Raw genomic sequence first — 524 nt, 5'->3', positions numbered from 1 at the left:
GTCGACGGCGTGCCTTGAGTTTGGCAAACTCAAAGCGGAAGTGTCGCTCCACACGCACTTCCACTCCCTTGAGGCTCGACTGCAGGTTATTCAGTGAGGAAAGCCTTCGGTGCCTTTGCACCCATCGCTCAAAGAGTGCTTCGTCATCTGTAGTGCTTTCTCCAGGGGCGAGCACTACAGGTATTGTTCACATTGCGGGCACACGAGAGCCACCTCGTTGAGCACTTAGACGAGTGCGATAAATGTCTAACGGATTTTTTGTGGGACCAAGAATCGAGTTTGATGAGCTTTCCGTGTGGCAACTTCATCATACGTTCTGGCCGGGGGCCCGATGATGTGAACGCGTAACGATCGAGTTACCGCGTTCTTCGCTTCCAAAGCGGGATCCGCAGGGCGGAAGCCATATTCCATACGAGGGTCATGACCGACCGTAGATGGGCGCGCTTTAAAGCTGCCTTATGGGTAGCTTCAAGCTGCTGCCTCTGTTCCTCGTCAAGGTCATTGGTGTTTACACCACGTTCCTT

Source organism: Plasmopara halstedii, assembly GCF_900000015.1.
Source record: "Plasmopara halstedii genome assembly, contig: Scaffold_322, whole genome shotgun sequence".
NCBI lineage: Eukaryota > Oomycota > Peronosporomycetes > Peronosporales > Peronosporaceae > Plasmopara > Plasmopara halstedii.
The sequence above is the reverse complement of the archived record's forward strand: the minus strand, read 5'-3'. Positions refer to the sequence as shown.